This window comes from Schistocerca gregaria, chromosome X, assembly GCF_023897955.1.
Source record: "Schistocerca gregaria isolate iqSchGreg1 chromosome X, iqSchGreg1.2, whole genome shotgun sequence".
Lineage (NCBI taxonomy): Eukaryota > Metazoa > Arthropoda > Insecta > Orthoptera > Acrididae > Schistocerca > Schistocerca gregaria.
In genome coordinates, this window is record NC_064931.1 from 796,485,408 (window position 1) to 796,507,769 (window position 22,362).

Genomic DNA, 22,362 nt, shown 5'->3' on the forward strand with positions numbered 1-22,362 from the left:
AGTCTCTCCAGCAAGCGTAGATCCTCTGAAGATCTTCCTGCAGTTTACTACAGTTTCCTAGCGTTGCTACTTCTCTGCATACAAAAGCATCATCAGCGAAAAGCCTCGTAGAGCCTCCGGCGTTTTGTACTAGATCATTTGTACATATTTTAAAATGAACTGATCTTATAACACTCCCTTAGTGTAGGCCAAAACTTACTTTTACTTCTGAAGACTTCTTGTCGTTGAGAATGATATGCTGCGTTCTCTCTATTAATGAAACATGGGTTCATCACATCGAACGGGAAACAAAACAGCAATCCACGGGTTGGCGCCACACGATCTCTCCTCCGAAGAAAAAGCTCAAAGCCGTACCCTCAGCAAGTAGAGTCATGGCGACGTTTATATGGGACTCTGGAGGGGTTATTCTGTTTTATGCCCTCCCTCATGCTAGAACGACCCATTCTGAAGTGTACTGTGCTACCCTGAGGTAATGTAAGAAACGATTTTCAGCATGTTCACAGACACAAAAATGTAAACGAACTTCTCCTTCTCGAGGACAATGCAAGACCTCACACAACTCTGTGCACAAGAGAGCTTCATTGGACTGTACTTCCTTATCCACAATACCTCCCGGATCTTGCATCTTCCAACTTCCATCTGTTTGGCCCAATGAAGGATGCACTCTGCAGAAAGCAGAACGTGGACGATGAAGAGGTTATTGACCAGGAAGACGTTGGCTCCGAGTTCGACCAGTAGAGTTGTACCATGTAGGTTGGTATACAAGCAAGCCGTTGTGGCCTAGCGGTTCTAGGCGCTTCAGTCTGGAACCGCTGACCGCTACGGTGGCAGGTTCGAATCCTGCCTCGGGGATGGCTGTGTGTGATGTCCTTAGGTTAGTTAGGTTTAAGTCGTTCTAAGTTCTACGGGACTAATGACCTCAGATGTTAAGTCCCATAGTGCTCAGAGCCATTTGAACCATTTGTAGGCATACAGCCCCCCCCCCCCCCCCCCGGTAACGCGGCATTAGGTAGTCGCGTTGAATTGATATTATGTTGAAAAATAGGGTTTTGTAATCAAAAGGTTGAGGAATAATATGGTGTGCTTGAATGCTAAATAAAAACAAACTTGTTTCAAAAAAAAGAAATGCGTTGCATTACTTGTTAAACACCCGTCATAGTATCACCACGGTCAGCCGAAGAGAGTTGCCAGGCAAGGCTAGGCAGGGTTATTTGCAATAGGCGCAGTGCAGCTGATAGAGCCCTAGTCTTTCAGCTAGGCACTTCTGCATGTCACGTCGCGGGTGTGAGATCTGTGGGTAGTGATGTTTTCATTTTAAGTAGATGGAACTGTGCTAGTTACTCACCCTCTCCCTGTAAAGACTTGATCTTTTCTTGGGTAGAATTCCTTTAGACCAAGTACATCAGGCGTTGATACATTTTTCCCAGTAAAGTAGTAAGTTTTTATAAAACTCATAGTGTTTGTCATTTCAGTACTTATACCAAGCCTTACCCTCTGTAATAAGGAAATTTTAAGACCATAGTCAAGTCAAGACTGTTTCCCTTCTTCCTGAAACCTGTAGCCCAATCAGGAGGAACAGTCACTTTCGGGACGCGACAGATAAAATTAGCTGGTGCCAGACGTGTGGGTAAACAAATGGTTAAATGCAAGGCTTACCGAGTCAGGTTGCTACAGTGACTGTGGCAAATAGTAGAAAGTTTTGGCGACTCGCCATTTCAGCCAAGTAAAATTCGCCACACGAGAGAATAATCCAAAGCGGAGTCTTAAAAGGGTCAGTGCAATGTAGGACAACTAAAGTATGACACGGAACCACGAGGCACTACGGTGCCTGACCTGCCAAGGGTCAGTTAGTCCAGCACTGAGGAGGATCCGGTAGCGGCTGCAAGAGATGCCATCCTAGGCGACCAGTGGTGGCCACGTGCACAGCTGTGTTCTCATCTGCAAGTTCAAGCTGTGGGTCCAGCCGTACTGAGCAGCAGCCCCAAGGACGAGACAGAGCTGCCGACATATTGCAGAGTACAGGAAGAAACAGGCACATGTCAAGTAAATTGTAACCATTGTGGCTGTATTTCTAAAACTGTTAGTTGTAAGTCCTTTAATATCTTAAAACGGGCCCCTTAGCGAAGCACGTTCATCAAGAAACAGTGTGATAAGTGCCAAAGAAGCCGTGTGTATCATTGGGAATATCTTTTAATTGTAACAAGAGGGACATACGAGACTTTATTGAGAATGCAGATTCTAAATTTGAATTAGTGAATCCAGAGTAACATGAAATCTTTCGAGTGATGATTTAACTTGGGCGGCATTCGGTCACAGTACATACTTCAACAATATTTGAGACGCTAAAAATATTCGTGTGATAGGGGACTTCGTCAAAATTCAGCAGCTGAGACGTGTTGTCGAGTTGAGCTCTATGAACAGTTAGTATTAGTGGGTCTGATACATTTTCATATTAATGAACTACAGCAAGCTTTAATATCAGATTTATTTTGTTATTCATAACTTAAATAATATGTGTAGACCCACCACCTTTAATTATTTCTAAGAACTACTGAATTAAAACCACACGATAGTGTGTCCTTAAAAATTCTGGTGTACTGTCGGATCCGTCTGTCACCTCACAGCCCTAGATGTAAAATGTGCTTTTGGTACAAAAGTCTATGAATTTTGAGAAGTACAACTTGCAGACTGCAAAGGAGAATTGAATCCTGAAAAATTGTACCTGCCATTCAATACGACATAACCGAGTTTTTAGGCACTAAACTTCACTCTGAACATGTGCAAGGAAGTCTGTACGTACTGTCATTAGATGAAATACCAGTAAGGCTATTTGTGGACTATGACAAACGTTTAAGGAGCTGTTTATGTTTAGCTATTTAAGAAAATGGCTCTGAGCACTATGGGACTCAACTGATGTGGTCATCAGTCCCCTAGAACTTAGAACTACTTAAACCTAACTAACCTAAGGACATCACACACATCCATGCCCGAGGCAGGATTCGAACCTGCGACCGTAGCAGTCTCACGGTTCCGGACTGCGCGCCTAGAACCGCGAGACCACCGCGGCCGGCAGTTATTTAAGAATTCAATAGTTCTCCAGAGCTGTAGCTTCTGAGCCAGTTCTTGTGCTGCGTTGTTTGACAGTATACTGGAAACAAGTTGTAGCATATTTTTTAACTGGGAACTCTACCAACCCAGCAGTACTGTCGTAGTCTGTCAAGAAGTTAACGTTAACTCAGAGAAGGAATTATACTTATGTTTGTTGGCATATGCGGAATTCTTGGAGTTCATTCTATTGAAAGTCAGATGTATAATAAAATTAATCAGTATTGTTTGTCTGAAGAGAAACTGTGTTTCATAGAAGACGACTGTGTTCCACTTCTTCTGTATTTATTTTATTGGTTCACGATTTGTTTATGCCTTTGTGAGCATTTTCAAGTGAATTTCTGTGTAAAAGAGATCACGCTACGTTACTTTCGGGAGTAGAAACTTAATAATATGAATGTAATCTATTAGGAAGTTATTAGAAAGTTAGACGCCAGCAGTAGAAAAATATCCGGTATGCATTGAAATAGTAGCGTTATTAAATTAACTTTTTATACTAGTTTTGGTTCACATATGCGCAACCTTGTTGGTTTGACAGCTTCAGATTTTAATAAACCGCGAAATTTACAAAACATATTAAACTGACCAAAGAGTAAAACAGAGTAGCGAATAATAATTTCTAATAACTACAACTGTGTATTTATGAATAAATATGACTGTACATTTATGTGTGTTTTGAAGGAGAGTTAAAAAACAATAAAAAATACAGATAATACGCAAAATACAAACAAAATGAATATATTAAAATATATGGTAAGATGAGAACAAATTTTATATTTCATGTTTTGTATAGGCGATCTTCGATTTGTCGTTAATTGTCAAAACAACAAGACAATATACTTGTGAATCGAAACACATAGAAAACGTATATTTAAAGACGCTACAATTTCAGTGAATGTGTCATATCTTTCTACTACTCGTCATTATATTTCTGATACGGTTGTACTAAGTTACATTCATATCATTGCGTTTCTGTTAGTTGAGGTAATGTATGTGAGGCGTCTAGTCTCATAACCGCAGGTCGCAAAAATGGAGACATGTGGTTTCCCATGCTTATTGGAAAAATGCTTCCATCTCAATTAAATGTGGAGTACAAAACCGCACTGAAGCCCTCCAGATAGGATGTGGAATGTCACAACCATCCAAATCCTCCATGAAAGTGTTCCAGAAGGGCATTACTTCGCTAGCATTAACAAGTGTAATGGAGGTTATTGCTGTTTACATTGGCCGTTTGTCGATTGTGTGTAGCAAACGTGTTGTATTTGGTGTAATTATTACAAGTAAAGAGGTGATTTAACATCTAAAACGGTCCTGCAAATAGCTGAGTGCAACAGGGCACGGAGGAAACAACGGGATCGACAGAAAGGAAACGCACAGGAGGGAAAACGGTATGTAAGGAGTTGCTGATTTCAGAAATTACTGGCGATCAGTTAGGATTTAAAACAAACGAATGGCATTCTGAGATAGTGTATTGTAACTGTAACTTCTTAATTTGTATAACTGAGAACCGGATATCGATAATGCGTGCTTTCTCGAACGATGTGCCGCAAAAATCACTTCAGTTATTGCGCCTGCGGCACAAAAGCTATCGATCCTATTCTTGTTTGATGTAGTAATCTCACACCTGATTTTCCTGTTTCAGGCACACGGTGGAAAAACCGACAAATTATCCAAATTACCATCATTAGTACCAAGGCTTGTCACATGTTAACAGTGGATAATCCGGAGAAGTTCCATGCAATGCTTTACAACTGGACGTCTCCGACGGTAGTGCTAACACATTCGTCCACAAGTTCATGTACTCAAAGGTATGTGTCCATTGGGTTCTTCGCCGCCTAACAGAGTATAAAGAGCATCTGTGCGGAACTGCTTGCGTGTTACGCGGCTAATAGAGACAATTTTTTGTTGAACATCGTCACAGTTAATGAAACATGGGTTCATCACATCGAACGGGAAACAAAACGCCAATCCACGGATTGGTGCCATCTCTCCTCCGAAGAAAAAGGTGCTGATTTGAGATTGCAAGATTGTGTGTGTTTGTGTTTACAGCAATATGTATAAGAGTGATAATTGAATTACAAAAGACTAGGTTTAAGTAATAGTATTTATAAGTAAAAGTAAATTAGATTCTGTTTAGGTTGGTGTGGTGATTTAATTGGAGATATTCTGGGGGTACCAGGCGGCTGCTCATGACGTCAGAGCAGGCAGGGCTCAGAATCTGCATAGCAGTGCGGCGTGCCATGGAGCTCCATCCATGGCGCAGTTATGTAATCATGATACTTGGTAGCAATGGAGTCCTGTAGAAAATACAGAACTGGATTTGACTCAGTAGCATCATGAGAGTCTGTTCTCGTTATAGGTTTTAAGAAGTTATTGTCTATCAGAAATTAAAACCAATTTGTAGCTTGTCTGTGAATCTACCAGTGCCTGTTACTATGTAATAGTAATCATTTAACAGCAGAAGTCTGTAGGAAGTCAGGATCCCTCCGAAACGAATAACATCGTATAAAGAAGGAGAGATGCCTCGAACGTGGCCACCGTGGATTTGTGAACCTATGAACAAATACAGCCTTTCACTGAAGTAAAGAAGACGAAATACCCAGTCAAACGATTTCCGCTGACAAGTATTCGGAAAATTCACAAAAAAGATGGTTCAGATGGCTCTGAGCACTATGAGACTTAACATCTGAGGACATCAGTCCCCTGGACTTAGAACTACTTAAACCCAACTAACCTAGGGACATCACACACATCCATGCCCGAGGCAGGATCTGAACCTGCGACCGTTGCGGTCGCACGGTTCCAGACTGAAGCGCCCAGAGCCGACCGGAGTGGCCGGAGTCTGGAACCGCGTGACCGCTACGGTCTCAGTTTCGTTCTAAGTTCTAGGGGACTGATGACCTCAGAAATTAAGTCCCATAGTGCTCAGAGCCATTTGAACAACTTTTTTGAAACGCCCAGAACCGCTCGGTCACAACTCACAAAAATACTGGTTATAAATATGTGGTACTAATCTGCAAAGCTCAATTTCAATTACAGTGAGAAGTCGATAAGGTGATACAGTGAGTGCAATTCAACATCTACCTCTACATCTACATCTACGTGATTACTCTGCTATTCACAATAAATTGCCTGGCACAGGGTTCAATGAACCACCTTCAAGCTATCTCTCTACCGTTCCACTCTCGAACGGCACGCGACAAAAACGAGGACTTAAATTTTTCTGTGTGAGACCTGATTTCTCTTATTTTATGGTGATGATCATTTCTCCCTATGTAGCTGGGTGCCAACAGAACGTTGTCGCAATCGGAGGAGAAAATTGCTGATTGAAATTTCATGAGAACATCCCGTCGCAACGAAAAACGCTCTTTTTTAATGATTGCCACTCCAATTCACGTATCATGTCTGCGACACTATCTCCCCTATTTCGCGATAATACAAAACGAGCTGCCCTTCTTTGTACTTTTTCGATGTCATCCGTCAGTTCCACCTGATGCGGATCCCACAGCGCACAGCACTACTCCAGAACAGGTCAGACAATCGTAGTGTAAGCAGTCTCTTTGGTAGACCTGTTGCACCTTCTAAGTATTCTGCCAATGGATCGCAGTCTTAGGTTTGCGCTACCTACAATATTATCTATGTGATCGCTCCAATTTAGGTTCTTTGTAATTTTAATCCCTAAGTATTTAGTTGAATTTATAGCCCTCAGATTTGTGTGACTTATCGAAATTTAGCTGATTTCATTTGGTACTTATGTGAATAACTTCGCACTTTTTCTTATTCAGGGTCAATTGCCACTTTTCGCACCACACAGACATCTTATCTAAATCATTTTGCAAGTCGTTTTGATCATCTAATGACTTTACAAGACTGCAAATGACAGCAGCATCTACAAATAATCTAAGACGGCTACTCAGATTGTCTCCTATGTCGTTAATATAGATTATGAACAATAGAGGGCCTATAACACTTCCTTGGGGAACGCCGGATATTCCTTCTGTTTTACTCTGTTACTACGAACTGTGACCTTTCTGACAGGAAATCACGAATCCAGTCGCACAACTGAGGCGATACTCCGTAGGCACGCACTTTGATTAGAAGACGCTTGTGAGTAGCGGTGTCGAAAGCCTTCTGGAAATCTAAAACCATGAAATCAATTTGACATCCCCTGTCGATAACACTTATTACTTCATGGGTATAAAGAGCTAGTTGTGTTTCAGAAGAACGATATTTTCTTAATCCGTGCAGACTGTATGTCAATAAATCGTTTTCTTCGAGGTACTTCATAATGTTCGAATACAGTATATGTTCTAAAACCCTATTGCATATCGACGTTAATGATATAAGTCTGTTATTCAGCAGATTACTCCTACTTACCTTTTTTGGTTTGGGTGTGACTTGAGCAATTTTCCAGTCTTCAGGCACGTATCTTTCTGTGAGCGAGTGGTTGTATATCATTGCTAAATATGGAGTTATTTTATCAGCATACTCTGAGAGGAACTTGACTGGTATACAATCTGGACCGGAGGCCTTGCCCTTATTAAGTGGTTTAAGCTGCTTTGTTACACCGAGGATATCTTCTAGGCAGTTGTTCTTGATTGGAATTCAGGAATATTTACTTCGTCTTCTTTGGTGAAGGAGTTTCGGAAAACCGTGTTTAATAACTCTGCCTTAGTGGCACTGTCATCAGTGACTTCACCGTTGTTGTCGCGCAGTGAAGGTACTGATTGTGTCTTGCCACTGGTGTGCTTTATGTATGACCAGAATCTCTTTGGGTTTTCTGCCAGACTTCGGAACAGAATTTTGTTGTGTAAATTATTAAAAGCATCTCACATTCAAGTACGCGCCATATTTCGAACTTCTGTAAAACTTTGCCAATCTTGGGGATTTTGCGTTCTTTTAAATTTGGCATGCTTTTTTCGTTGCTTCTGCAACAACGATCTGACCCATTTTGTGTACTAAGGGGGATCAGTACCATCACTTGTTAATTTATGTGGTATATATCTCTCAACTGCTGTTGATACTAGCTCTTTGAAAACATTCCACAACTTTTCTACACTTACATGATCAGATCGGAAGGAGTGAAGACCGTCTCTTAAAAAAACGCTAAGTGCATTTTTATCAGCTCTTTTAAACAGATATACTTGGCGTTTCTTTTTGATGGTTGTAGGTGTTACGGTATTCAGCCTAGCAACAACTGCCTTGTGGTCGCTAATCCCTGTATTCGTCACAACGCTCACTATATGTCCAGGATTATTTGTTTCTAAAAGGTCTAGTATGCTTTCGCAACCATTTACTCTTAGAGTGGGCTCATGAACTAATTGTTCAAAATAATTTTCTGAGAAAGCATTCAGTACAATTTCAGATGATGTTTTATGCTTGCCGCCGGCTTTAAACGTATAATTTTCCCAGCATATCGACGGTAGATTGAAGTCACCATCGACTATAACTGTATGAGCGGGGTACTTATTTGAAATGAGACTCAAGTTGTCTTTGAACTGTTCAGTAACTATGCCTTCTGAGTCGGAGGGTCGGTAAAACGATCCAATTAATTGTTTAGTCCGATTGTCAGGTATAACCTCTACCCATACTATTTCACATGAATTATGTACTTCAATTTCGCTATAAGGCAAACCACTTCTGACCACAATAAATACCGCAATAAATACCAGCTGTATTTAATCTATCCTTTCTGAACACTGTTAGATCGTGTGAAAAAGTTTCGGCTGAACCTACTTCCGGCTTAAGTCAGCCCTCTGTACCTACAACTACACTCCTGGAAATGGAAAAAAGAACACATTGACACCGGTGTGTCAGACCCACCATACTTGCTCCGGACACTGCGAGAGGGCTGTACAAGCAATGATCACACGCACGGCACAGCGGACACACCAGGAACCGCCGTGTTGGCCGTAGAATGGCACTAGCTGCGCAGCATTTGTGCACCGCCGCCGTCAGTGTCAGCCAGTTTGCCGTGGCATACGGAGCTCCATCGCAGTCTTTAACACTGGTAGCATGCCGCGACACCGTGAACGTGAACCGTATGAGCAGTTGACGGACTTTGAGCGAGGGCGTATAGTGTGCATGCGGGAGGCCGGGTGGACGTACCGCCGAATTGCTCAACACGTGGGGCGTGAGGTCTCCACAGTACAGCGATGTTGTCGCCAGTGGTCGGCGGAAGGTGCACGTGCCCGTCAACCTGGGACCGGACCGCAGCGACGCACGGATGCACGTCAAGACCGTAGGATCCTACGCAGTGCCGTAGGGGACCGCACCGCCACTTCCCAGCAAATTAGGGACACTGTTGCTCCTGGGGTATCGGCGAGGACCATTAGCAACCGTCTCCATGAAGCTGGGCTATGGTCCCGCACACCGTTAGGCCGTCTTCCGCTCACGCCCCAACATCGTGCAGCCCGCCTCCAGTGTTGTCGCGACAGGCGTGAATGGAGGGACGAATGGAGACGTGTCGTCTTCAGCGATGAGAGTCGCTTCTGCCTTGGTGCCAATGATGGTCGTATGCGTGTTTGGCGCCTTGCAGGTGAGCACCACAATCAGGACTGCATACGACCGAGGCACACAGGGCCAACACCCGGCATCATGGTGTGGGGAGCGATCTCCTACACTGGCCGTACAACTCTGGTGATCGTCGAGGGGACACTGAACAGTGCACGGTACATCCAAACCGTCATCGAACCCATCGTTCTACCATTCCTAGACCGGCAGGGGAACTTGCTGTTCTAACAGGACAATGCACGTCCGCATGTATCCCGTGCCACCCAACGTGCTCTAGAAGGTGTAAGTCAACTACCCTGGCCAGCAAGATCTCCGGATCTGTCCCCCATTGAGCATGTTTGGGACTGGATGAAGCGTCGTCTGACGCGGTCTGCACGTCCAGCACGAACGCTGGTCCAACTGAGGCGCCAGGTGGAAATGGCATGGCAAGCCGTTCCACAGGACTACATCTAGCATCTCTACGATCGTCTCCATGGGAGAATAGCAGCCTGCATTGCTGCGAAAGGTGGATATACACTGTACTAGTGGTGACATTGTGCATGCTCTATTGCCTGTGTCTATGTGCCTGTGGTTCTGTCAGTGTGATCATGTGATGTATCTGACCCCAGGAATGTGTCAATATAGTTTCCCCTTCCTGGGACAAGGAATTCACGGTGTTCTTATTTCAATTTCCAGGAGTGTATTTGAGTTTCAGTGCTTTCTATTACGGCTTGCAGCTCTGGTTCTTTCCCAACAGAACTACGACCATGTGCAACTACAATACCAATCACTTCTACAACTACCTTACTGCGTTTTACCTGCCCACTTTCTGACGGACGCTCCTTCTGTGGTTCCCTGAGACCCTCTAACCTAAAAAACCGCCCCGTCGCTTCCACACAGCCCCCGCTACCCGTTACCCGCCTCCTGTGTGTAGTGAACTCCTGACCTATTAAGCAGGACCAGGAAACCCACCACCCGATGGCGCAAGTCATGGAATCTGCAGCCTACACGGTCACAGAACCGCCTGAGCCTCTGATTCAGACCCTCCACTCGGCTCTGCACCAAAGGACCACAGTCCATTCTATCGACGATGCTGCAGATGATGAGCTCCGCCTTAATCTCGGAAGCAAGACTGGCAGTCTTTACCATTTCCGCTAGCCGCCCGAAACCAGACAGAATCTGCTCTGATCCAATGCGACATAAGTGTCCAAGGAATAGAAAAGCAACTGAAATCACTCAACAGAGGAAAGTCCACTGGACCTGACGGAATACCAATTCGATTCTACACAGAGTACGCGAATGAACTTGCCCCCCCTCTAACAGCCGTGTACCGCAAGTCTCTAGAGGAACGGAAGGTTCCAAATGATTGGAAAAGAGCACAGGTAGTCCCAGTCTTCAAAAAGGGTCGTCGAGCAGATGCGCAAAACTATAGACCTATATCTCTGACGTCGATCTGTTGTAGAATTTTAGAACATGTTTTTTGCTCGAGTATCATGTCGTTTTTGGAAACCCAGAGTCTACTCTGTAGGAATCAACATGGATTCCGGAAACAGCGATCGTGTGAGACCCAACTCGCTTTATTTGTTCATGAGACCCAGGAATTATTAGATACAGGCTCCCAGGTAGATGCTATTTTCCTAGACTTCCAGAAGGCGTTCGATACAGTTCCGCACTGTCGCCTGATAAACAAAGTAAGAGCCTACGGAATATCAGACCAGCTGTGTGGCTGGATTAAAGAGTTTTTAGCAAACAGAACACAGCATGTTGTTATCAATGGAGAGACGTCTACAGACGTTAAAGTAACCTCTGGCGTGCCACAGGGGAGTGTTATGGGACCATTGCTTTTCACAATATATATAAATGACCTAGTAGATAGTGTCGGAAGTTCCATGCGGCTTTTCGCGGATGATGCTGTAGTATACAGAGAAGTTGCAGCATTAGAAAATTGTAGCGAAATGCAGGAAGATGTGCAGCGGATAGGCACTTGGTGTAGGGAGTGGCAACTGACCCTTAATATAGACAAATGTAATGTATTGCGAATACATAGAAAGAAGGATCCTTTATTGTATGATTATATGATAGCGGAACAAACACTGGTAGCAGTTACTTCTGTTAAGTATCTGGGAGTACGGGTACGGAACGATTTGAAGTGGAATGATCATATAACATTAATTGTTGGTAAGGCTGGTACCAAGTTGAGATTCGTTGGGAGAGCCCTTAGAAAATGTAGTCCATCAACAAAGGAGGTGGCTTACAAAACACTCGTTCGACCTATACTTGAGTATTGCTCATCAGTGTGGGATCCGTACCAGATCGGGTTGTCGGAGGAGACAGAGAAGATCCAAAGAAGAGCGGCGCGTTTCGTCACAGTGTTATTTGGTAACCGTGATAGCGTTACGGAGATGTTTAGCAAACTCAAGTGGCAGACTCTGCAAGAGAGGCGCTCTGCATCGCGGTGTAGCGTGCTCGCCAGGTTTCGAGAGGGTGCGTTTCTGGATGAGGTATCGAATATACTGCTTCCCCCTACTTATACCTCCCGTGGAGATCACGAATGTAAAATTAGAGAGATTCGAGCGCGCACGGAGGCTTTCAGACAGTCGTTCTTCCCGCGAACCATACGCGACTGGAACAGAAAAGGGAGGTAATGACAGTGGCACGTAAAGTGCCCTCCGCCACACACCGTTGGGTGGCTTGCGGAGTATGAATGTAGATGTAGATGTAGACACACGTCACTGGTACAGACATGAACCACCACCTGCATTTGGCTGCATCCTGTACTCTTCATGGCATCCGGAAGTACCCTTTCCACATCCGGAATGACTCCCCCCGGAATTCACACGGAGTGCACACTGGCTTCCTTCCCCTCTTCGGCAGCCGTGTTCCTAAGAGGCCCCATTACGCGCCTAACGTTGGACCTCCCAACTACCAGCAAACCCACCCTCTGTGAATGCCCAGACCTTGCAGGCCGAGAAGCTTCCTCTGGAACGGGTTGGACGACTGCATCCGGCTCAGATACATCGTCAGCCATAGATAACGCCCGAAACCTGTTCGTCAAACGAACCGGGGAGGCCCTAAGATCTGCCCCACGGAAAGTTTTTCGCTGCCTGCCAGACTTGGAATGATCCCCCACTCAACCACGGGTGAGGGCTCAACCTCAGTGCAGGCAGTACCCGGGGAGGTCATAGCAGTGGGCCGATTGGAGGACACGTGGGACGTGCTGGACGTCCATCTCATCCTCGCGTCCGATCCCTCACAGTGACGCCCCTTGACAGCAGCCTCAAGCTGCTGAGCTCAGCTCGCATCTGTAAACAACAATCACAGTTCCTATCCGTTACTGCACTCCTCCTGTTTGAAGCTCGTAAAAATATGTAACAAGCGAACGGTGTACTCGCCTTAGTAGTAGCAGGAACTAGCGGCGTGCTCTCGCTGACAGCATGGATGCGGTTGCTGTCCTTAGGTTAGTTAGGTTTAAGTAGTTCTAAGTTCTAGGGAACTGGTGACCTCAGAAGTTAAAGTCCCATAGTGCTCAGAGCCAGAAGTCAGGGACACACGCACAGGGAAAAGTGGTGAGCTTCAGAAGAGTGGCTCGATCTTCTGAGTCTGTTGCAATCCGGATAATATCAGTTTAATCCCAAACGATTAAGTGTGATAAAAGGTAATATGATGATAGATGATTTATTAGACGAGAATCAATGTATAACTAAAAGATACATGCGACCAAAGCTTTGTTGCGGAGTAGATGAGATACCAGTATATATATCGATGGATCTGGTCAGTGAAATTTGGGTTTTGGGCCAGAATTTTTTAACAAGCTATAATCTGATGCATGTATTCCCGATATGCCCGACGGTGCTGATCATGGGAGTGAAGTTGATGGGAAGTACAGAAAAAACAGTAAGCCAGTACAGAAAAATTTTAACTCAGTTTTCTTTTGGCATGTATAAGTTTAGTTGCCTGATGTTCGTTGTATCTGATTAAAACCTCCCTATCCTTCCGGGAAAGGACTGGCTGTGAGGTTGTGAAGTTATTTTAGTCTTTTCTATGGGATCTGTAACTTTTCAATATGGTGATGATCACTAAATAGTATCATAACAATTAGATTCCACAGGAATTAGTCACACAAATGTAGCACCCACAATAGAAACTGTGATACATCAAATAAGTACTCTAAATATTTGGAAAAATACCAGTGAAAGATATAGTAGCTAATATTGATAAAACATTAGGAATTAATGCAAAAGAGAAAGTAGACATTCTTCAATTGCTTACCAGTTATAAAGAGATATTTTCGTTGAAGCAAGGAACGATTAAAGATTTAACGTGCACACGAAAGATAAAACCTCCTGATCCAATCAGTGTGGTCTATACTAGATGCCAGTAGCACTAAATAAAATGTTAAGGCATTAAATGAACAGGATGATACATTGGGATGTAACAGAAACAGCTAATAGTTGTTATAATAACCCACTGATTTTCGTTATGGGACCAGATGGAACAGTCACACTAATGTTTGATGTAAAAACATTAAACAGGATAGCAGAACCAGAAAGAGACACACAGCCCATAATAGATAATTTTTGGGGGTGAAGTACATTACTACTAGGGATTTAGCACAGGATACTGGCAAATCAAACCACATCAGGCATCTCACGAATCTACAGTGCTTCCGTTTGAGGGCAGAGCTTCTCAGTTCAAGGTTCTACCGTTTGGATTGAACATTTCAGTGTTGGTTTTCATAAGGCAGTTGGATATGATATGAAACACTGGATCTTGATAAACGTAGACGACATAGCATTTATATAGAAAACCTGAGAGGATCACATATACATGTTGGATACACTAATATCTCGATTTTCAGGAAATTACCCTGTAACTATCTAAATCTCAATTTGGCAGGACTAACGTTAGATTTTTAGAACATGTGATAAATAGAGAAGCAATAAGACAAGAGCCACATAAGTAAGACACAGTTAGTAAATGTCTACAAGCATAAAAAAACAACGTGAGCCCATATAGGGACAACAGGATTTTGTAGAAAATTTTTGAGCAAGCAGTCCTGAATACACCACAAATGGCAAAGTTACTGAAACAATATTCAGTGTGGCGATGGATACAAGAATACACAGCTGAGTTCTTAGCTATCAGGTACAGTTTAGTGTCAGCACCATTACTGGTGCATCCTCATTTCAGCCAACTGTTCCGTCTTGCAACAGATGTAGTTGAACACAAACGTATAGCATTTGCAAACCATACGCCTCACACATACTGAAAGAAATTATGGTATAATGGAAAAAGCGGTAGTATTGGCTTTTAAAACTTTGAAATAGCCATTATCAGGACACGAGATTATCGTCCATAGTTATCACACATAATTAACGCTACTCTCAAAAAGTAAGTTGTTACTCAGTAGGCACATTAGATGGGCGTTTTTCATCCAGGAATATAATTTTTCCGTACATTATGTCAAAGGCAATTAAAATATAGTACCGGATACTTGTCCTGGCGATGTCAGAGAATTAGCACTTTTGCAATACATTTTTTAAAAACAAACAGTTCAGATGGGGATGTTATAAACTTTGTTGTAACTTGCAAACACAGCAACACAGAGATCAAGCACTACTTAAACATATTCAGCAGTTAGAAATGGAGGTGGCGATTTCAGCAGCAGATGGAAGCTTCACAGAGGGATACTGTTCCACAAAAAGTATACTTTGAGTAACTTGTTGCTCTGCATTCCCTTCAACGGTATTGCTTTAATAACATGGTACATACATCTAGTATATGATCACTTTGGCCCTGAGAAATCTATCATGCACATTAATACTTTAAGAACATACACTGAAGATTTAAAAAAAAAATGTAAGACATGTCAGAAGGTGAAAATAAGGATGTTGAAACTGCACACCTTACTTCATCCCACAATACCCAATGGGTTATGATATTTAGTAGCAGTGGACTTCTAAGGTCCACTGCATAAGAGCGTGGGGGGGGGGGGGGGCAGGGGTGATATGGCATTCTTTTTTGTTGTCCTGAAATTCTTGTGAAAATTTGTTAATTTGTATCCATTGAGAAGAGCTACAACCCACAATGTCATACTGAAGCTGAGGGACTGTTGTTTAAAGCAAGTAGGGAGATCAAAACATTTATTGTCAGATAATGACACACAATTACGGCAAGGCAATTTAAGGAGTTCCTAGCATAGAGAAAAAGGAATCATATCATGGGACCACGCACTGGCTATCCCCACCGCACGTGTGATGAGGGAATTAGGATGGTTATATCGAACTTATTGTGCTGGAAAACACTCCAAGTAGATTGAGATGGTGAGTGATTTTGAAAGGATAACTGAATGAACTTCCCCATTCGGTTACCAGCTGAAGGTGAAGTGAAGATGAAGGTGAACCATTGTTAAAGTATATCAACTAGCCTGAAGAGAATGTATGGATTACCCAAATATCAGAATCAAATATCAAAGAGACCCTAAGTAAAGCAGGTAATGAGAGAAAAAAAAGATGGGAAAGGAGTGCCCGAATAGTGTCTAAATTAGGAGACTTGGTATAAGGAAAAACACATAATAGAAGTTTAAAAAAAGTACTAACAGGCATGTTTCAACATCTCTACAAAGGGCCATATGGAATAACAAGTATGGTTCAAATGGCTCTGAGCACTATGGGACTTAACGTCTATGGTCATCAGTCCCCTAGAACTTAGAACTACTTAAACCTAACTAACCTACGGATATCGCACAACACCCAGTCATCACGAGGCAGAGAAAATCTATGACCCCGCCGGGAATCGAACCCGGGAACCCGGGCGCGGCAAGCGAGAACGCTACCGCACGACCACGAGCTGCGGACGATATAACAAGTATACCTCACCCAAAAGCCACTGTGCTAACTGACCCAATTACAAGGAAAGGAAAAGGAATGTTTAACATGCAAGATCGAAAACCCTTTTGTAGTCAGCGAACGATAAATTCTTCACAATGTTATGTTCAAATTTAAGGTGAAGTGGGGGTGAGCAAAATTTCATAACCATTGTTTAGGTTAGAGAGTATGATGTAAGGGCAAAGGTGATCTTAACGATAGTCCACTTGTAAAGCTGTGAAGACATGACATATAGAAATTAAATACTAATCAAGTGATGAACTGAAAAATCAGCTGAATGGGACGCAAACTATGAAAGTCATGGTTGATATCGATCTGTGAGATGCCTGGTAAAGGAGAATTAAGAATTAATGTTACAGTTACTATTAAAAATCGTTATTAATATCTTGCTACACGTTCTTTCAAGATTTGAAATTTCTAAAGAATTTTTTTCCTTTTGTGTGGGTGGGGTGTGTTACTTAAGACTACATTATCAGTTCAATAAATTTAGATTAAAGATCTATTGCATTAGCATTAAAGTAGCACATGACGGAACCTTTAGTGATAAGAAGGTGTAATCGAAGTCAAACCATCAGGAACGATATTTCCTGATTTCTACTTGGAAGAGAATTTAGGCTTGTTTACCACAGTTCACACTTTATGGACGGAATTCTTTTCTTAGAAAAATAGTGATAATGAATGTGATTAACCTACCAAACCCACCCGGTTTGTGATATAAGTATGGCAGTACATGGATGTGTATTACAACAATGAGAACACTGTGAAATAACTAAACCAGGATTTTAGTATAAGAACAGTTGGGGACATGAAAAGCAATAAGCTTATAGTGGTTATGCTACGTGAACAGTCGTTTTAAGAACAGATAATTTCTGTTAGTAGTAATGTAAAATGTAATCGGGTAAGAAGCATATGTTGTGTGTAAATGAGTAGTAGTTATATAAGTTATGGATGCCTCAGTTATATATATATATATATATACTGAGAATGGAACTGCTTAAACTACAAAAGACTGGGTTGACCGTTATATGTAAAAATAAATTAGGTTCTGTTTGGGTTGGTGTAGTAATTTATGTTTAAGGTATTCAGGGTGCACCAGACAGCTGCTGGTGACTTCAGAGCAGACAGGGCTCAGAATCTGTAGAGCAGTCCGGCGTGTCATGGAGCGTCAGCCACGCTGAAATTCTGTGATCATAGGACCCCAGACCACGTAAGAAACAGATTGACCGCCCACAGACAACCCTCGCCAGGGAACAGTCACCAAACGACGACAGCGTCGCACCCTTATTTTTGGCACCAACGGCAAGATGGCACTCCATATGGTGAAACAAGTGGCAACCCTGTGCAATCACATGAATCCTTGAAACGCTAGCCACTATCTGGCGGCTGTGAAGTACAGCAGTTAGCCTGTTTCAGGGAAAGCGTCGCTAGTCGATCGAGTCATCATTCCGAATTCCTGGGAATATATTAACTGTGGAAGTGGCAAACAGACAAATCCCGGACTAAAAATGTTCAGATTTCCCGTCAAAGATGAAGAAAGGTTACGGAAGTGGATTTTGAATCCAGCTGAATGAATATATTAGTTACAAGGAAGAACCAATAAAGAATTCTAAGCACTCGATCCTGTGTAAACTATGCCCATCTTACATGGTGAAATAATGTGGCAACTGAGCTTCGTGCTCAGGAAACATATAACATTTTTAAATGATAAAAATGAAATCATTGCTGTCATTTGAAATTTATTTATTTATTTCATTATCGCGATTTCGATTACAGAGCTGTTTTCAAGTTCATGGTGAAAACTGAAACCTGTATAACTTATGGATAACAAAATTAATCCAAAATGAGATGACATTTAATAAAAACAATTTAAGGAGCAGTACTTGAGTTGTCTCCTCAAACTTGAAAATAGCTCTCCAGACGAAACTGCGAAAGTGTAATGAATGAATAATAAAAACTTACAACCAAATTATGGAATGATTTCATTTAAAATATATGTCATGACTATGGTCCTCAGCCCAAGAAAATCGGCATATGATATCAGTTATGTGTTCTAAGGTCTCGTGCATACTAGAGCGAACGAAAGTGAACTAGTGGAAAGCCTAGGTTACACCAGAGTGAATTGAACCGAACACAAGCGAACGAGCACTGGCAGACAACTCGCCAGTTCTCACAAGCATTCTTTCGTACCTGTGGACAAGCGTTCACACTAGATCGATAGGAGGAGAACACGAGAAAACAAGCACAGCTTGCCAACTCTACTGGCACTGCGTATTTTTTTCGGTTATAATACTCACATATGTTTCACACGATAGCAGCCCTAATTACAGCTACGATTAAATCTTTGATGTAGAGACAGGATTATTTTGCCCGGTGTTTTTGACGAAGGAAGCTAAACGGAGTAGGAAAAGAGGTATGTACGTGTCAGAGTATTTGCGTAATCGTCAAGCAGTAGAGCAGTCGAGCAGTGCACTTACAACTGAACTCTAGCTCTAGCCCTCTCTAACGCTATTCCAAAACTTTGCACTCATTTCGGTTGACACCTTTCACTGGCTTCTCGTTATACCTGTGGGGGGAAATATAGAAGCGGAGCATGAATTACCAGTGATGAACGCAAAGTAGTTCGCAGCGGAAGACTTCTTTTTGTGATGCTAGCGCCGAAGTAGAGAGAATTCCAGCTTCCTTTTATGTTTCGCTAAGAGACCGATAACCGGCTGACCACGAGCAGACACCAGTGAATGCGTAGCGAAAGCGACTGAATGTTTTCTCGCGCTTGTCCGCAGTTTACACCGGAGAGAATTCTCATTCGGCGATGCTCATTTGCTCGTGTTATTCCAGATGGAAACCAGGCTTAAGTAAGCAATTTGTTAGCGCTCTCAGCCATTCTTTTATTTCACTTAGTGTCTGATCCACAAGCATTTACACGGTAGTGAGTGGAAGAGATGACGACATAGTGAGAATTTCATCACGCAAAAGCTTGCAAACATTGAGAAAATGGATTCGCTACTATATTGTTACTCGCTGAGAAAAAACTAAGCACTAAAAATAAAAGCAACGTTACTGACAAGACTTGTGCCACTTACGAAGCAAGTAATGTCACGTAGAAAAAGAGATTAGGAATCATGTGTTGCTGAACTTTTTCAAGAACGTCAGACGCACGGTGGATAGTGTGTGAAATACGAACCAAACCAGAGTGAATGTCGTTTTCTCAAACTCGTGTGCCTTTTGCACACGGAAGAGTGCAGTTACCGTTGATATTAGTATTAACAGTGCTTAAAATATCCTCGTAATTGAGCGATTTCCTGAATTTAAAGACTGATATGTAATTTAGAACATTCTCCTGAAGGCTTAATAAATTATTTAAAGATCTGGAAAACAAAGTATTTACACTAGTCCAGCGAAGCTTGAAAATAAATAATCCTGTTAGCAAGTACTTGATAAAAGATTCCTTTTTGTAGAACTAACGCTGTTTCAGCTACTGAAGCTATCATTGAAATATAAACACATACATAGCATTTTTCTGATACACAGTTATTGTTGCTTGCAATGTCAGCTGCTGGATATGGATCCAGTAAAGCTGCACAACAGATACCTCTGTGATGCTCAACTTGAAGAGAAATCATTGATGAACAGCAGGAAAAAACGGCTTACACACACTGTAGTTCCTCTAAAATTTACACCTGATACTGGCTCTTCAGTAGTGTGCGAGGAATCTACTGATAAGACTAAACTGCTGTCAGCTGAACTGAAAGTGAATAAGCCAAGAAGAACATATAGTGCATCCGGTCAGTTCCCGGCAGAAACAAACGTAATGCCGCAGTAGTGTGAAGTATTTCCACCAGAAAGATATCATAGAAATGACTGCGATACAAGTTAAAACAAAACTCTGTATGGTGCGTGATGATGATAATACTCAAAGGAAGCAAAAACTGAAACACAAAATTCATAATGTGAACAGATATTTAAAAAAGAAATCATCATACTTGTCAAAAATGAAGGGTAGATCATTGCACTGTAGAACCTCAAATAATATTGCCCATGTATTCAGCAGTTTCTGTTTCCCTTTTCAGTATTCCAGAGCAGTGGATGAAACGCAGTGTCAAAGCAAAAGGCGTCACTGGTCCTTGTTTGAGAAAAATCTCTCACTAAAGTTATTTTACAAATTCCAAGAGCATATAAATTCTTATGAAAATTTGGTAACATATGACCTGTACTGTCTAAAATTAGACGTTGGATTGGTGCTACAAAGTTTCTACCACGCTTTAACAAAAACGTTTTTAGTGAACTCAGCAAGGAATTAGAGCACAAACATTTTCGGAAGGGGGCATGTGTAGTGTCTTTCCGTAAGATGTCGATAAAGCGGCATCCGGAGTATCCAAAAGATTTGGATTTATTAGAAGGCCAAGAAGATTTTGGTAACAGGGGAAGAAAACCATTCCCTGCAAATTATGCACTTGTAGGTAAGACAGTCCGAGGTAGTATCTCGAGTAGATAGACCACGTGTCCTGTATCAAATTATTCGTCTCGAATTTCTATACACTACTACGGTACATTGTAAAGAATGAAACTAGCAAGACGACTTGTCTATGAGACCTGTAACGAGTACTGTTGGTTCACCAACGTATTTTTCTGCCAAATATTTAGCTTCCTTATTAAAACCATTGGTAGACAAATGTAGCCACCAAATTCGTAGTTCTATGGATTTCATTCAGAGACTTAGCAATGTCAGGCTAAATAGTACGGATGTGCTTGTTAGTTTGGACGTGGTGTTATTACACGCCAAGGTACCTTTAAAGGACCCTTCATCTCTTATCGGCCAACATGCTGATTATAACATTACGGCCTTATTTTTAACATGTGCTTTTATCATCTTAATTTACGTTTAATGGTGAATTTTATGAGCAGATTGATGGCGTTGCTATGGAAAGCCCACTCACCGCTCTGGTACCTAATTTATTCATAGAAGACTTCGAGAACAAAACACTGGGCTCAGCAAGTTTTAAACCGACGGTCTTCTGGAGGTACGTGGACGGCACATTTGTGGTACGGCCGAACGGGCTGGATGAATTACATCGATTTTTTGAGCAATTGAATTCCATCCATGCTAGCATCAAATTTACTATAGAAAAAAAAGACTGCCTCTCCTTTCTGGATGTTGTCCTTCGCCGTAAAGTTGATAGTACATTAGGATATGCCGTATATGAGGTGGCCGAGCGGTTCTAGGCGAATCAGTCTAGAACCGCGCGACCGCTACGGTCGCAGGTTCGAATCCTGCCTCGGGCATGGATGTGTGTGATGTCCTTAGGTTAGTTAGGTTTAAGTAATTCTAAGTTCTAGGTCACTGATGACCTCAGGTGTTAAGTCCCATAGTGCTCAGAGCCATTTTGAACCGTATATCAAAAACCAACACTCACAAATCTATATCTTCAGGCCAGCAGCTGGCATCACCCTTCACAGACCATAGGTGTCCTTAAACCTTAGTGCATAGGGTGTACTGTATATCCGATAAAGACTATTTGCAAGAAGAGCTCACATACGTCCAGAGTATTTTCAAATCGAATGGTTTTTCTCCGCAATAAAATCGTAGAGCATTCAATGCAAAACCTAGTATGCAGGTATGTGATGGGGAAGAAGATAGTAATTCCTTCAAAATGTAGTGCATTTTTGCCCTATGTGGGTGCTCTTTCCTCGAACGTAGGCCGTATTCTTGAGAAACTCTGTGTTAAGGTGATCTTCCGGCCTTCCGCGAAGATTGCAGCTTTAGTAGGCTCTGTGAGGGACGATTTACAGCTTCGTAAAGCGGGTGTGTAACAGATTCCTTGCGGAAATTGTGAGGAGTCGTACATAGGTTAAACAACACGCACCGCTCATGAGAGATGTG

At 42.3% G+C, this 22,362-nt stretch overlaps 1 long non-coding RNA gene across 1 annotated transcript in view; it reads left to right on the top strand.

Annotated features, from left to right (window-relative positions):
- The window catches only part of LOC126299539 (uncharacterized), a 61,300-nt gene that overhangs the window by 20,586 nt on the left and 18,352 nt on the right, over positions 1-22,362 (top strand). The window contains exon 2 of the long non-coding RNA XR_007552823.1: positions 4,748-4,913. This is a non-coding gene — a long non-coding RNA (uncharacterized LOC126299539). The remainder of the gene's footprint in view (positions 1-4,747; positions 4,914-22,362) is intronic.